Source organism: Schistocerca gregaria, chromosome 1 (genome assembly GCF_023897955.1).
Source record: "Schistocerca gregaria isolate iqSchGreg1 chromosome 1, iqSchGreg1.2, whole genome shotgun sequence".
Lineage (NCBI taxonomy): Eukaryota > Metazoa > Arthropoda > Insecta > Orthoptera > Acrididae > Schistocerca > Schistocerca gregaria.
This window is the reverse complement of record NC_064920.1, coordinates 5,243,222-5,259,262: the sequence shown is the minus strand read 5'-3', so window position 1 is coordinate 5,259,262 and position 16,041 is coordinate 5,243,222. Positions and strand designations below refer to the sequence as shown.

The window sequence follows — 16,041 nt, the reverse complement described above, 5'->3', positions numbered from 1 at the left end:
TGGGATCGAGAAACTGGTTCAAATAGCTCTGAGCACTACGGACTTAACTGCTGAGGTCATCAGTCCCCTAGAACTTATAACTAATTAAACCTAACTAACATAAGGACATCACACACATGCATGCCCGAGGCAGGATTCGAACCTGCGACCGTAGCGGTAGCGCGGTTCCAGACTGAATCGCCTTGAACCACTCGGCCACACCCGACGGCTACAGTGCTACAAACAACGACTAAAAGTGTGTACCATCTGATGATGAGTCGCCAGATGATTCGAAACTGGTTATGGTAAGAAAAGATTGAAACATCACAAAAGGCGAATGGTTGCATTTATTTGTGAAGACCTTTACCAATGTCTTATTCAGCGGATATGCACGCACATGTCTACATTGTTGTTAGTGATTACTCGAAATACTCAGTTAGGACTAAATAAACGTGTAACAGATAACCAAAAGTACGATATTGCATGTAAAACAACAAATAAAAATATAGTGCACTGTATAAAGGCAAGAACGTATAATACACATAGTGGCTATAATTTAACTGCTTGAGACAGCCCTCTTGAAAAACGAGTGACTGTAGAACAATTAAACAGTGTGGAAACATTTGTATGGTCAAGCGGAACAGAAATAACGAATAAGCCATTGAAAGAAACACGTTTACATTTCCTCATGAGAGGGTAACATTCGTTACTTACGTACCATCTTTAAATTCAAAGTTACACACATTGCTCAGTGTGGCGACCAGCCGCAACTAAGGCAGCCTGGAACAAATTCAGCTGTTGTGACGCAACTCGTGCACTGCTAGAAGATCGTTCATTAAGTCCAGCACTCTCAACGATGGTGACGGTAACTTCTTCAACAACATGTGACGCAGCCGGCTGCCGGCATCTCCGATGAGCAATTGCCAAATCGCCAGTTATTTAAAACTCTCGAATCATGTCCTTCAGCATCAGTGCGGAGACAGGAAATCTCCGTAGTCCTGTAACGCGTCGATACTCGCACCTTGTCCACACCCGTGTTGACTACCTGCAACTCTAACGCCGACTGACGCGTGTGTTTGAGTCCCTCGCCGCCGCACCAGTCCCGACGCCTGACGTCAGCTCATGGCACTAACAGTAATAACGGCGCAAACCTGGAGCGCAGTCTGCACATCATTCCTATACAGTTGGCTACCCATATGCTAAATAGTTTTCCGCCTAAACTGGCTCAAGCAGCGAAATTGTAACTATAACCAGCCCGTATAATCTGTACATCACAGTGCTAAAATATATAATCTTTTCTGTAGACCGCCGGCTGGAGTGGCCGTGCGGTTCTAGGCGCTACAGTCTGGAACCGCGTGACCGCTACGGTCGCAGGTTCGAATCCTGCCTCGGGCATGGATGTGTGTAATATTCTTAGGTTAGTTAGGTTTAAGTAGTTCTAAATTCTAGGGGACTGATGATCACAGCAGTTAAGTCCAATAGTACTCAGAGCCATTTGAACCATTTTTCTCTAGACAGTACTTGTTCTGGAAACTTCCCCACTTGCTCCGTTGTTATTGAAGAATCGACGTACAAACAAGGCATCGCAGATCGTGTATTGTTCGCTTTACCGCTGTTTTTACTCTGCAGACGAGATCATCTTCAGATAAAGTCCTGGAAATTAGTATAGCACGTGGCTATTTGTGGAACGAAAATGTGATTATGTTCGTATTTGGTATTGCGTATATTTTTCCCGTACAGTCTACAACAAAGTAAAACAAATTCCCGTTTCACCATTATAATTAGGTCGACTATTTAAAAATTGAAAAATGCCGGTCTTTGGGTAGGAAACGGCGGAAGTTGGTACAAAAGCAGGTCATCTAGATGACAGGCACAATTGTGAATGTCAACCGTTCGCTACAGCTAGGTTTCAGTTAAGACACGTGTCTGCTAACGTCGAAAGGCTGTTTGTGATAACGCCGCGTGGAAGACGAGCAAGCAAGTTCTAAGGTGTATACAAAGAACTAGAGCTGTGTAATGGCCAAATTGCTGAGACATTAGGGCGTTCCAGTTGTGTTACCGATAATTTTGTCAGACTGAGCGCACAGTAGGGCATAAGTGGCAAATATGGTCCGACAGGACAATTGTCAGCATGAGCCTGCGTAAAGCAAAAATCAGTGGCGAGTGTTGTTCTTAAATCTTGGCTGATTTGCAGGTATCAGTCACTTACGAACGCGTTAGGAGCATCCTGGCTCAAGATGCGAATCTGGCACTCTGGAAGCCACCTCCAAACAGTGCTCGTAACGAGAACATATACCATGCACTACAGAATGGAACAAAGCAACTTTTTGTGATGAGAAGAAGTTTAATCTGGATAGGCCAGATGTTTTTCAACACTATTCGCATCATAACAGTACAAAAGAACACGTTCGAAAGAGCAGAAACTTTGGCAGTGGCAGCGTTAAGATGTGGGCAGCATTTTGTGTTAAAGGTACGTCCAACGTAGCACCCCAAAATGCAGTCCGATGATTGTACAGAAATGCTGATAATTGAAATGGTTCGTATGTATCATGAATTTTACGATGGTAATTTACCATTCGAACAGGATAGAGCTGGGACTCACAGGTCTGCCAAGACCACATTGTCGTTTCAAGATAAAGGAATTCCACTTCTGAGTTGGCCATCGAGAAGTTCGGATTTATATCCCATGGAGAACCAGCGGGACATCCTAGTACGACGTGTTAATCGCAGTGGGTGACAGTGTAAGAATGTGGCCGAGGTGAAAACTGCATTTCGAATGGAGTGAACGTTAGTCTCGAAAGAGGACATTACTCCCCTTATACAGTCAATGACTAAGAGAATTTTCACAGTTATTAAGATCAATGAACGTTTAAGTAAACACTATGTCATAGTTGTTCAAATGGTTCAAGCTGGCCGCTGTGCCGGAGCGGTTCAAGGCCCTTCAGTCTGGAACCGCGCGACAGCTACTGTCGCACGTTCGAATCCTGCCTCGGGTATGGATGTGTGTGATGTCCTTAGGTTCGTTAGGTTTAAGTAGTTCTAAGTTCTACGGAACTGATGACCTCAGATGTTAAGTCCAATAGTGCTCAGAGGCATTTTGAAATGGTTCAAATGGCTCTGAACACTATGAGATTTAACTGCTGACGTCATCCGTCAACTAGAACAATGACCTACTTAAACCTAACTAAGGACATCACACACATCCATGCCCGAGGCAGGATTCGAAACTGCGACCGCAGCGGTCGCGCTTAGATTCGCTCGGCCACTCCGGCCGGCTGTCATAGTTGTGATATATTTACTGTATACGTTAGGTTATTCTGACAATAATTCATAAGTGTCTTTATATCAATTTACATCCCTAAAGCTGTCTTGTTTCTCATCTTTTTAAGTTTCTTAAGTATTGATGCTAAGGGTGAAATGAGAATGTATTTTGTCTTGCTTTTGTTGTAAATTGTACAGGAAAAATGCGCGCAGAGCCAAATACGTAAATAAACATGTTTTTCTTCCACAAACAAACACACGCCTTGACACTAATTTCCACTAATGTATTTATTACCCTGAAGACAAGGCGTGAATGGTTCAGGGTTCAACTACGCACCATTGTCAGTGCAAGCAAATTATGTAAGTGATTTCTCTATGGGCAACTTACAGTAAACTTCTTGTTTGGTTCCACATGTTAGTCTCCGAGCATAATGACACATGTTGTGGCTTTATGTTATTACAACCAAACGTCATTTTTGGTCACTGTATGTAAAACGATTTTACTATGTTTTAAATGAAAGTAAGACATTACTCGTCGGAGGACAGAATATAAAGTAATGCAGGTCTATTACTGTTGATATGATCTACTTTAGGGGACAGTCTTCTTGTGAACTGGCAGGTTAATTTATCTTTGGAACGGCGCTTGCCAGACCTTTTGGTTTTGAGTTGTACAAAAGTAGAAATACTGCAGCGTCTTCTGCAGATGAGGTCATGTGACGCTGCAACGCATAGCATTTCAGAGTAATTCGACCCTTTCGAGACCAATGAGTGGCCTTTGAAAAAAAAAAAGATTATTTAACTCTATATTACTGTAATGAAAGGTAAAGAATGTATCGTTTAGTCAGCAAACATTTTATCTTCGACGCGCACCGCTGTGACCGGCCTCTAGGGTTTCCAGCTGGTAACTGCTGCTGCCTCTGCGCACCAGTTCTACAATGTCCGTCCCACGTACTCTGTTTACTGTTGTTGAGTCGACCTTTGATCATCACTCCATGGTCAGTTTTCTTGCATATACTGTACTGTCACACTTAAGATACGGAATGTAACCACTAAGCCAAGTAGTAAATAAATTTCTACACCTTACTTATTAGAGTACTACACTAAAGCGCCAAAGAAACTGCTGTAGGAATATGTATACAAATGCAGAGATATGGAAACAAGCAGAATACTGGGCTACGGTCGGCGACGCCTATATAAGACAAAAAGTGTCTGGTGCAATTGTTAGATCGGTTACTGCTGCTACAATCTTAGGTTATTAAGATTTAAGTGAGTTTGAAATTAACGTTATAGTTGGCACACGAGCGATGAGACACAGTATCTTCGAGGTAGCGATGAAGTGGGTATTTCACGAGTGTACCATGAATATCAGGATTCCGGTGAAACATCAAATCTCTGACATCGCTATGGCTGGAAAATGATACTGCGAGAAAAGGACGAACGACGACTGATGAGAAACGTGCAGCGTCACGGAAGCGCAGCCATTTCGCAAATCGCTGCAGATTTAAATGCTTTCACCGTGCGAACCATTCAACAAAACATCAACGATATGGGCTTTCGGAGCCGAAGGCCCACTCGTGTAACCTTGATGACTCCACCGCACAAAGCAGTCACCACCGGCATTAGAGTGTTGATGACTGGAAACATGTTGCCTAGTCGGACGAGTCTCGTTCAAATTGTATCGAGCGGATGGACGTGTACGGATATTGAGACACCCTCATGAATCCATGGATCCTGCTTGTCAGCAGATGACTGTTCAAGCTGGTGGAGGCTCTGTAATTTGTGTGTGGGGTGTGCGCAGTTAGAGTGATATGGGATCCCTGATACGTCTGCATACGACTCTGACAGGTGACACGTACATAAGCATCCTGTCTTATCACCTGCGTCCATTCATATTCATTGTGCGTTCCGACCGGCTTGGGCAGTTCCAACAGGTCAGAACAGCTGTGGAGTGGCTCCAGAAACATTCTTCCGATAGTCTCAAAACTCCCCAGACATGAACATTATTGAGCGCACTGGACTCTCATTCGGGAGGGCGACGGTTCAATCCCGCGTCCGTCCATCCTGATTTAGGTTTTCCGTGATTTCCCTAAAACGCGCCATTCAAATGCCGGGATGGTTCCTTTGAGAAGGCGGATCCGACTTCCTTGCCCGTCTTTCCGTAATCCGATGAGACCGATGTCCTCGCTGTTTGGTCACTTCCCTCCAAACAATCCAATTATTGAGTGTCTGGGATGCCCTGGAACTTGCTGTTCAGAAGATATCTCCACCCCTTCGTACTCTTACGGATTTATGGACAGCCCTGCGATTCGCAGTGTCAGTTCCCACCAGCACTACTTGGGACATTAGTCGAGTCCATGCCACGCCGTGTTGCAGCAGTTGTGCGCGCTCGCGGGGGCCTTACACGATATTAAGCAGGTGTACCAGTTTATCTGGCTCTTTAGTGTGTATCTGTGCTGCGAATATGTGTCTCGTTTGTATAAAACTGTCACGGCAACAGTAAATCTGAAGATGGTTCAAAAATGGCTCTGAGCACTATGGGACTTAACTGCTGAGATCATCAGTCCCCCAAGAAGTAAGAACTGTTGTTATTGTGGTCTTCAGTCCTGAGACTGGTTTGATGCAGCTCTCCATACTACTATATCCTGTGCAAGCTTCATCTCCCAGTGCTTATAATGCAACCTACATGATTCTGAATCTGCTTAGCGTATTCATCTCTTGGTCTCCCTCTACGATTTTTACCCTCCACACTGCCCTCCAGTACTAAATGGTGATCCCTTGATGCCTCAGAACGTGCCCTACCAACCGGTCCCTTCTTCTTGTCACGTTGTGCCACAAACGCCTCTTCTCCCCTATTGTACACTCCTGGAAATGTAAAAAAGAACACATTGACACCGGTGTGTCAGACCCACCATACTTGCTCCGGACACTGCGAGAGGGCTGTACAAGCAATGATCACACGCAAGGCACAGCGGTCACACCAGGAACCGCGGTGTTGGCCGTCGAATGGCGCTAGCTGCGCAGCATTTGTGCACCGCCGCCGTCAGTGTCAGCCAGTTTGCCGTGGCATACGGAGCTCCATCGCAGTCTTTAACACTGGTAGCATGCCGCGAAAGCGTGGACGTGAACCGTATGTGCAGTTGACGGACTTTGAGCGAGGGCGTATAGTGGGCATGCGGGAGGCCGGGTGGACGTACCGCCGAATTGCTCAACACGTGGAGCGTGAGGTCTCCACAGTACATCGATGTTGTCGCCAGTGGTCGGCGGAAGGTGCACGTGCCCGTCGACCCGGGACCAGACCGCAGCGACGCACGGATGCACGCCAAGACCGTAGGATCCTACGAGGTGCCGTAGGGGACCGCACCGCTACTTCCCAGCAAATTAGGGACACTGTTGCTCCTGGGGTATCGGCGAGGACCATTCGCAACCGTCTCCATGAAGCTGGGCTACGGTCCCGCACACCGTTAGGCCGTCTTCCGCTCACGCCCCAACATCGTGCAGCCCGCCTCCAGTGGTGTCGCGACAGGCGTGAATGGAGGGACGAATGGAGACGTGTCGTCTTCGGCGATGAGAGTCGCTTCTGCCTTGGTGCCAATGATGGTCGTATGCGTGTTTGGCGCCGTGCAGGTGAGCGCCACAATCAGGACTGCATACGACCGACGCACACAGGGCCAACACCCGGCATCATGGTGTGGGGAGCGATCCCCTACACTGGCCGTACACCTCTGGTGATCGTCGAGGGGACACTGAATAGTGCACGGTACATCCAAACCGTCATCGAACCCATCGTTCTACCATTCCTAGACCGGCAAGGGAACTTGCTGTTCCAACAGGACAATGCACGTTCGCATGTATCCCGTGCCACCCAACGTGCTCTAGAAGGTGTAAGTCAACTACCCTGGCCAGCAAGATCTCCGGATCTGTCCCCCATTGAGCATGTTTGGGACTGGATGAAGCGTCGTCTCACGCGGTCTGCACGTCCAGCAGGAACGCTGGTCCAACTGAGGCGCCAGGTGGAAATGGCATGGCAAGCCGTTCCACAGGACTACATCCAGCATCTCTACGATCGTCTCCATGGGACAATAGCAGCCTGCATTACTGCGAAAGGTGGATATACACTGTACTAGTGCCGACATTGTGCATGCTCTGTTGTCTGTGTCTATGTGCCTGTGGTTCTGTCAGTGTGATCATGTGATGTATCTGACCCCAGGAATGTGTCAATAAAGTTTCCCCTTCCTGGGACAATGAATTCACGGTGTTCTTATTTCAATTTCCAGGAGTGTATTTAATACTTCATTAGTTATGTGATCCACCCATCTAATCTTCATCTGTAGCACCACATTTCGAAAGCTTATATTCTCTTCTTGTCCAAACTATTTATCGTCCTTGTTTCACTTCCATACATGGCTACACTCCATACAAATACTTTCAGAAACGACTTCCTGACACTTAAATCTATACTCGATATTAACAAATTTGTCTTCTTCAGTAACGCTTTCCTTGCCATTGCCTGTCTACATTTTATATCCTCTCTACTTCGACCATCGTGAGTTATTTTGCTCCCCAAATAGCAAAATTCCTTTACTACTTTAAGTGTCTCATTTCCTAATCTAATTCCCTCAGCATCACCCGACTTAATTCGACTACATTCCATTAATCTCGTTTTGCTTTTGTTGATGTTCATCTTATATCCTCCTTTCAAGACAGTGTCCATTCCGTTTAATTGCTCTTCCTAGTCCTTTGCTGTGTCTGACAGAATTGCAATGTCATCGGCGAACCTCAAAGTTTTTATTTCTTCTCCATGGATTTTAATACCTACTCCAAATTTTTCTTTCGTTTCCTTCACTGCTTGCTCAATATACAGATTGAATAACATCGGGGAGAGACTGCAACCCTGTCTCACTCCCTTCCCAACCACTGCTTCCCTTTCATGCCCCTCGATTCTTGTAACTGCCATCTGGTTTCTGTACAAATTGTAAAGAGCCTTTCGCCCCCTGTATTTTACCCCTGTCACCTTCAGAATTTGAAAGAGAGTATTGCAGTCAACTTAGAACTATTTAAACCTAACTAACATAAGGACATCACACAAATCCATTTGAACCTGCGACCGTAGCGGTCGCGTGGCTCCAGACTGTAGTGTCTAGAACCGCTCGGCCACTCCTGTCGACAGATTTGAAGATGGACACGGGTGTCCGAAACTGGTGAACATCAAGAAATGAAAGAGAAAGATACTTCTCAGGGCAACCTTTGACGGAACTACCACAATGTACTTCAATTAAAAGGCCTTGCACCATCACTTTGTGTAGACGGTACAGGCGATGCCTGCGATTGCTGTCACGGAGAAAGTTAAAGCCGCACGCACACAGAAGTGCGTGCGTGTTTGTGTGCACCGACGCACGTGCGGGTCGCTGCAGCGGCCTTGCGGCGGCGAGCGCCCCGCCAGAGGTCAGTGCCTCTCGCCAGCGCCGCGCCTTTACGTAACCACCTGGGCCGCGGCCGCAGGTCTTCGCTGTGACGTCACGCCGCCGCTACAGTAGGTGGCCGACCGCTGGACCTGCAGCCGCTCCGTCTGTTTGCACTACACCGGCCGATGCGGATTCCGCGTTCACACTGACCGCCGCGTGGGAGGCTGGCGGGAGCGAGTGGCGGAGAGAGGTAAGCACGCTACAAGCCTGGCGCACGTGACGGGCACGTGCACGCTTTTGTAACCCCTAGTTCTGCCGCAGCCTTCTGTGAGACTTGCCCTCCCGTTGTTCGGTAGTCCTCCAGCTGGCGACAATGATCCTTCAGCTATGCAAGGTGGAGCTCTGATTCTTAGCGAAGAGAGAGAGAGAGAGAGAGAGAGAGAGAGAGAGAGAGAGAGAGAGAGAAGTGTTGTAATATACCTGTGATTGCAGGTGACCTTAACAGAGCGCCATTATGTGCGTGATGTAACTCTGAGCTGTGATACTTGCGCATACGCTGTGTGCATTACGTAAACTATTTGAGGATTAGTGCGCCTGACCGTACCAAACATTTCTAACCGAACAATATTAGTATATTCAGTAATCTCCGTATTAACCAGATGCGAATTATACGGCTTGCAGATTAGCAAAGAGGTTTTATGAAAAGGAGGTACAAAACCGAAACGAAGCCTGAAGTATTTTGCAATTTTGTCATGTGATGACATGATGGAGACCGTGGCTGTTGTTCGAAGACAAATGTTGATGGTGTTAGGACAGCAACCAGCCACATACTTACTTTCAGTTCCTTTATTCAAAGGGTACCGTTACCGGTTTCGAATCGTTCTGGTTCATCCTCAGACGGTTTACAGGCTTCCTTTATGACATGTGGTGTGTTTTTTTACAGATTAATTGTCCTCAAATATAAATAATACAGAATTATTAACACGCCACACACTGACGGTTGCGTTACAGAATTTCGTTACATGTGACTTACTTGAAACGTCGGTTTGGAGTGTTTGTCTTCATAACATTTGTCCAACATAACGAATGTTATGAAAACCAAACACTCTAAACCGACGTTTCACGTAAGTCACATGCAACGAAATTCTGTAACGCAATCGTCAGTGTGTGGCGTGTTTATAATTATGTATTATTTATATTTTAGGACAATTAATCTGTAAAAAACACACCACATGTCACAAAGAAAGCGTCTAAACCGTCTGACGATGATCACGATTCGAAACCGGTAACGGTACCCTTTGAATAAAGGAACTGAAAGTAAATTTATGGCTGGTTGCTGTCCTAACACCACCAACATTTGTCTAAAGTATTTTGTTAGGATTAGAACGAATACCTGAATAAAAATTTCTTGTTGGAGAAGATGATGAAATGGTGCACTGAAAACTGCGCCCAATGAAATTTGCGCCCAGAAAGGTTGGAGGAAGGGTCCACTAATCCCCTTGCTCGGCAGGTAGAAGAGCTAAGCGTTGCTGCCTAGGAGTTTCCGAGCACGCATTTTCAAGCCGCACCACACACAACGCTGCGAACTGAGAAGGTCATTGTTAAGCGTACATCGACAACTTTCCACAACAAATCGATACACGTTCCGAAACCCTGGAACGTATATAAGAAGCTGTTTCAGATCCCAGTCGTTTGATTAAAACTTTCGAAACGAAACTTTCCATGATTATACAAAAATCAGTTGACAGTTATCACGAGATTACTCAAAACGGTATCCTTGCGCAAATCTCACGAGTGAGAAGATTTTTTCCGAAACTGTTCCCGATCTTTACTTTGGCGCTAATATTTTTCTTAGCTTTGTGGACTTCTATAGCATTATGTAAGAGAATTCCTTTTTCCAAACGCCAAATTAGTTATGAACTATCTTGGGTCCACTACGAGTGAAGCAGTTAGTCAATGAAAATGGACAGTTAAAGATGTCGATATTGATGAGGTAATTTCAAAATTTGCAGCTACGTGCTGGTCCCCTTTCAGTAAGATCTTCGGTTACTTTTTCTGCTTCCTTAATAATCAGTTGAGCTGTGTGATTTTGTTTATGCGTTTTACTAATTCGTTTCCATACGCAAAAACCTGTTTGCGAAATAGTTAACATTATACTTTGATTACTTAATTAGACACATGGAAAAGCACTTATGCACAAATGTTGTATTTTATGCTTTTGTGAGGTTGGCCAATTCAGGGAAAAGGGGGGGGGGGAGGAGGAGGAGGATGACAAAAATCTGGACTGAGTACCAACTACTTAGCTACGCTGCAGCGTAAACGGCAGTCTGAACCAGAGTAAAATATTGGATCTGAAGGACGCCAAATAGGGAATACTTTGTACAGTTCTGCCCAAGTTCGAAACTGATCACAACAAATACCACTAAGATATTCAATAACATTTGTGTTGCCAAGAGTCTTAGCCTTACGTCATTAAAGTATGTGCATGTGTCTTAGAAACTTTGTTAAGTGAATGGTAAGGGCAGCCACTCAAATAAAGTTTACATTCCACTCATATGTTTAATTTTAGTTCAGTATATCTTCATTCACTGTCGTAACGTCCTAGTGAAAACAGAATTCGCGTTTGGTGTTTCATGTCGCGTCGACTGTTATCTTTGGCGATTTAACTGTCGCTTGGATTTGTCGTTGTAGGAGGGAGAGGAATGAACCATGACCTTCCTAAGGGGCCCTCCCACCATTTTCCTGGAATGATCTGAGAAATCACGGAAAATGAAATTCGGTATGGCTGGCCATAGAATTAAGCGCAGTTTTTTTTAATTCTACTGATATTTTAAACGGGCTTTGGACTGGTTAAATAAAAACAAATCATTACCACTTAGACGTGTTTGAAATCAGCTTTCAAGCATCAGAAATATGTCTTTTTTTAATTTATACCTAGCTGCTTACATTTTTCACATTTTTCTTTGACTATACGTCTTCTGACGAATTTAATCAAGCTGCTGTATATAAGCCTGCCGGTGTGGCCGTGCTGTTCTAGGCGCTTCAGTCTGGAACCGTGTGACCGCTACGGTCGCAGGTTCGAATCCTGCCTCGGGCATGGATGTATGTGATGTCCTTAGGTTAGTTAGGTTTAAGTAGTTCTAAGTTCTATGGGACTGATAACCTCAGATGTAATAAGTTTCCTTTAATTTACGTCTATGGTCACAATCTTTTCTGTTAACAGATTACCGGTTTCGGTCTTTAATGACCATCATCAGATCTGTCTCATAAAAAAGTGCTAATGCACTGCAGCCATAGTGGCGCTGTCAAATGTTAAATGCGCAATCAGCACCAGCAACGTCAAATACATATAAATCACATCACATGCACGAGATGCTGGTGCTGATTCCGCGTTTAACATTTGACAGCGCCACTATGGCTGCAGTGGATTAGGACTTTGTTTTTACGAGACAGATCTAATGATGGTTATTAAAGACCGAAACCTGTAATCTGCTAAACATAAAAGATTGTGACCATAGACGTAAATTAAAGGAAACGCATTACATATACGATCACTGTGTTTTTTCGCGACGATGTCGCAGATTGTGGACTTCAGATGTTATGTCTCATAGTGCTCAGAGCCATTTGCACCATTTTTCCTCATTTTCGAACCATTTATATACAAAACAGTCAAAAAAGTAATAAAGCCTGGGCCGCCGCACGGGATTAGCCCAGCGGTCTCAGGCGTTGCAGTCATGGACTGTGCGGCTGGTCCCGTCGGAGGTTCTAGTCCTCCCTCGGGCATGGGTGTGTGGGTTTGTCCTTAGGATAACTTAGGTTAAGTAGTGTGTAAGCTTTGGAACTGATGACCTTAGTAGTTAAGTCCCATAAGATTTCAAACACATTTTTTGAACCCCGGCCGACGCCCAAGCGGAGACGCACATATTGCCTGCCACACGCCATTTGTGTCATTTTGGCTCACAGAATGCGGTATCCGTACATCCGATTTTTCAACTTTCGTCATTGCATCCAAATGTCGCTCGATAGTGGAATGACCGAAGTGCATCATATTTGGCAGTCCTGGAGCACACCGACATGTATCATTGTGGAATAATGCGTTCAAAAGATCTTCATCAAACCTCGAAGGCATTCCTGAACGTGGAGAGGCACCAGTGTACATGAGATCCTCCTTAAAACGACAAAAGCCATTTTCTTGCCGTGCTCTGTTCGCTGTCGTCATCCCCATACACGGTGCAAATGTTTCTGGCTGCTTCCGCTGCTGTCACCCCTCTATTGAACTCGGACAGAAGAATATGAGACAAACGTTTCGATTTCTCCTCTTGGCACTCTGATTTCTAGCGTCCACAGCTCCACTCACTGTCTCCAGATGACAAAATTGCAAAATGTAAACACGAATGGCACGGTGAACTGCAAATAAAAAGTGACAATCGACAACTAAACCAACAGCAACCGGAAACACGTAAAACAAAAACGCTACAAAATTAGGCACCGAACCAATAAGTAGTCAACAAAGTGCGTTAGGTGGATGATGACAGCGAAGACCAGACGATCGAGCAACAGGTTGACACTGGAATTTGCTCATCTATTATGAGAGTGCGCGGGACAACATTTGTGTGGCCATAAAGATGTTCAGACTCTTCGGAAAACGAGAGCCGTCGCCAGCAAAGAAAATTTAACGAGACACGGAAACAGGGAAAAAAAAATGGCTCAAATGGCTCTGAGCACTATGGGACTTAACATCTGAGGTCATCAGTCCCCTAGAACTTAGAACTACTTCAACCTAACTAACCTAAGGACATCACATACATCCATGCCCGAGGCAGGATTCGAACCTGCGACCGTAGCAGTCGTACGGTTCCGGACTGCGCGCCTAGGACCGCGAGACCACCGCGGCCGGCCTCTAAATAAGTTGTCCTGCGATTTGGCGGCCTGGGTGGCCGTGCGGTTCTAGGCGCTACACTCTGGAACCGCGTGACCGCTACGGTCGTAGGTTCGAAGCCTGCCTCTGGCATGGATGTGTGTAATATTCTTAGGTTAGTTAGGTTTAAGTATTTCTAAATTCTAGAGGACTGATGACCAAAGAAGTTAAGTCCCATAGTGCTCAGAGCCATTTTTTTTTTTTTTTTGGTCCCGCGAGTTAGGCATAAGGAATGCAGCACGGTTTGAAATTCGACATTTAGCATGTAAATGTGTAAAGAGCAGGTTCAGGTAAAGATAATGTACATTATGGTTGTTTTTAGATTCCCCATGCAATCTCAGGTTAGCATTAACCTAGATAAAGTGGTGCTTACTGTATTAACATAGAAGGAATGGTTTGAAGGCCACCTTAACCAATATTGTCACGTTTGACGTACGATTCCAGTTTTTTTTTTTGTGGTATTTACACTTAGAGTGTGGCTTAACTGATAACGGTGAGAAGCTAGTCCATTCTGATACACGGTATCATACCCTTCATAAACTGGTTTATGTTAACGGTAGAAGCTCAAGTAATGGATTAAAATTCATCCCAAGTCCAGCACTTGATCCCAGGTTTCCTGCTTACCTTTATTCCACAGAAAAACCTCGCCTCTGCTCAAAGGGAAGACTGAGTCAAAGTGGGCAGGGATAGCAACCTGAGGCCTGGCCACCGTGTCCCGTTCGCTCCCCCAGGAACCACGGAAAGTGTAGGGCACGTGTAGTACACGTACACGGCACATCAGTGAGACAAGTTTTTTTCATTTTATTTTGTTTTTGTTATTTTCATAATTACTTATTTCTTTATTTTTTATACCATCGAGTGTTGCAGCAAATCGACGTCGTGAGTAGGAGGGTTTCGCAATTCTTCACTTCGATGGGACTACTGACATGTAGTTTTTCGGGGAACATTCTTACGACTAGAGAGTAACCACTAGTAATAGAGGAAAAGGCGTGGATTAACTTTGCATTGTAGTAAGACCCGCAACTCCGGGGTAGGTTAAGAAAGCCCTTAAAAAGAAAGTTGTCTATATTTAGGATTGCGTACAACTGCGTAATGACGGTCAAAGAAAGTGCCAAAAACCAAGGACATTTTTCCCGCCGTCAGCAAACCTGCAGTGAATTGCGGGCCCGCAAATGCACTTCACGGAGTTCCTCTTTTGTTTGCAGTAAGTATTCAGAGTCCGAAAACAGGAGCAGTTGAGGTGGTGTTTGATGAGGAGTGGTACGGGTAATTAAGGCCAGAGTCTGTGGCACTAAGGACCAGACACTTGTCGCCGATCCGCACACCAGGCGAAGCTGTTCCGTGTCCCGAACATCACAGGCGACACAGCGAGATCAGTTGTCAGTTCCGTGTGGGTGCGACCGGCATACCTGCTCCACGTTGACCGCGGTGCAGCGTGCAGACTGTAGCGAGATCAGGAGCGCACACTGATCGCCAGCCTGTTGACTAGGCAGGCGCGCTGACCGCTGTACCACCGTGGCATCGTCGCTCAGGCAGCTGCACCAACTCTCCCAGTCCAGTGCCCTCCATAGCAAAAACCTGAGTTCACACCTGCGGCCTATTTCCCCTACGGTACAAATTTAATCCATTACTTCCGCTTCCATTCTTCTCGAAAATAAAGCTGAGATTCATATGTCTCCAGGAAAATGTAATTCCATCATATCAAAGAATAATATTACTTGTAATCTTCTTTAAACACTGTATACATGGTTGATACTGAAAGACGCTTGCTGTGTTTTTCTTTGCTGTTCACTTACGGCTCTTTTCATCAATTTTATTTACCCCAACTGACAACAGAAAGCCGTGCGATGTGGCCGCGCGGTTTGAGGCGCAATGTCACGGACTGCGCGGCCCCTCCCACCGGAGGTTCGAGTCCTCCCTCGGACATGGGTGTCTGTGTTGTTCTTGTTAGTATAATTTACTTTAAGTAGTATGTAAGTCTAGGGACCGATGACCTAAGCAGTTTCGTCCCTTGGGAATTCACACGCATTTGAACATTTGACAACCGAAAAACATGCCAACGTTCAGTAATCATAAGTAGATCTTCGCACTACATACAGCACTACTACTGTAAGACAGCAAAAGTCTACACTCATTTGTTGGAAACTGCATAAAACAACGAAAGACATTAATAGTATATGCTGTTATTTACATATATTTGAAATTGTTGGGACTGATTTTGGGTTTAACATTTGACGATGCTGCTATGGCTCCCGTTTATTAGGACATGTTTTTATAAAACAGATCTATATATGATCGTTATAGACCGTAGACGTGATGCAAAGGAAATTTAAAAAGATGCCAGTGAATGCTACGCTTCCTACAAGATTTCGGTTATTCATACTAACTCATTAGTAACTCCTGACACGTAGAGAACTGATTGTTGTTAAAAACAAGGAAAGACATGTACAGTGTGTAATGCTTCCCTTATAAAGAGGGTGA

At 45.2% G+C, this 16,041-nt stretch overlaps 1 protein-coding gene across 1 annotated transcript in view; it reads left to right on the top strand.

Annotated features, from left to right (window-relative positions):
* Positions 1-8,798: 8,798 nt before the first annotated feature.
* LOC126320407 (solute carrier family 35 member G1-like) overlaps positions 8,799-16,041 on the top strand; it is a 445,673-nt gene continuing 438,430 nt past the window's right edge. Inside the window, exon 1 of the mRNA XM_049993996.1 lies at positions 8,799-8,892. The gene's annotated coding sequence lies outside the window, so the exon portion shown is untranslated. The remainder of the gene's footprint in view (positions 8,893-16,041) is intronic.